We start from the raw sequence: 1,132 nt of genomic DNA, 5'->3' as shown, positions 1-1,132 counted from the left end.
GTGCTTCTTTCTCAGGTTCATCTCAATAAATTTTAAATAAAAATAATAATAATTGTGCAGTATTTCTTGAGGGAAAAAAGTGAAATATCACAATGTGTTCAAGGAGTTTAATCCTCTAGTGGGACATTATAAGACATTCCTGAATAGAGAACTGTGGGAGAATCTGTAGGCAAAGAGGATGGTTGTCCTGCTCCTGCCCTCAAGGAGTAGCCAGAATTTCTGCTTGTTATCATTACAAAAATGTAGTCAAGTATAATTATTGTTTTTCTTGGCTTATTGTAACTAAAATATGAAATTGCATGGTCTTAGTCATTAATGATGCATAGTAAATGCAAGTTAGAGGGAAAAGCTTTTTGAATCTTATTTTAGGAAAAGCCTACAAATATTGTTTGAGTTATTTAAAAAAAAAATTTGATGCAGGACTCAAAATATTGCTAAGAATGCTATCAAGTTATCGATAGTGAATGCAGCCTATCACAAGTACGTCTGCCTGGCAAATAGCAGAAGTAAAAGTTCAAACCTTTGATTTATATTGTTGATTAAAAAACACTTTCTCAAGAGCTAGAAGCATATATATGATATCATGGGTATGGTAAAAATGCTTTTAAATCTAGGATTACCCTCTGTTTTGGTTAACTGTTTCACAATTATCCCCGTCTTTCAGATCATCTGTTTGTCAATCGACTATGATTTGTAACAAATTGCGTCACAGGGTCTTACTCTTAGTCATTAGTACAGCAAAATGGGGATGTGTTGAAATGTCGATACATCCTGTTATCACTGTATCACTGGCAACTTTCTTGGTTACTTTTAAGATTAAGCTTAAAACTTTCATTCTTGATAAAGCATATACACTGCCTGGCCACCATAAAAAAGGTCACGCACTCTAATATTTCATTGGACCGCCTTTAGCTTTGATTGCGGCACGCATTCGCTGTGGCATTGTTTCGGTAAGCTTCTGCAATGACACAAGATTTATTTCCATCCAGTGCATTAATTTTTCACCTAGAACTTGCACTGATGGTAGAGACTGACCGCTGCGCAAAGCCTTCTCCAGCACATCCCAAAGATTCTCAATGGGGTTAAGGTCTGGACTCTGTGGTGGCTAATCCATGTGTGAAAATGATGTCTC

This window comes from Haplochromis burtoni, unplaced genomic scaffold (genome assembly GCF_018398535.1).
Source record: "Haplochromis burtoni strain Fernald_Lab_line unplaced genomic scaffold, NCSU_Asbu1 Contig_14, whole genome shotgun sequence".
NCBI classification, from domain to species: domain Eukaryota; kingdom Metazoa; phylum Chordata; class Actinopteri; order Cichliformes; family Cichlidae; genus Haplochromis; species Haplochromis burtoni.
Note: the sequence above shows the minus strand (reverse complement) of the source record.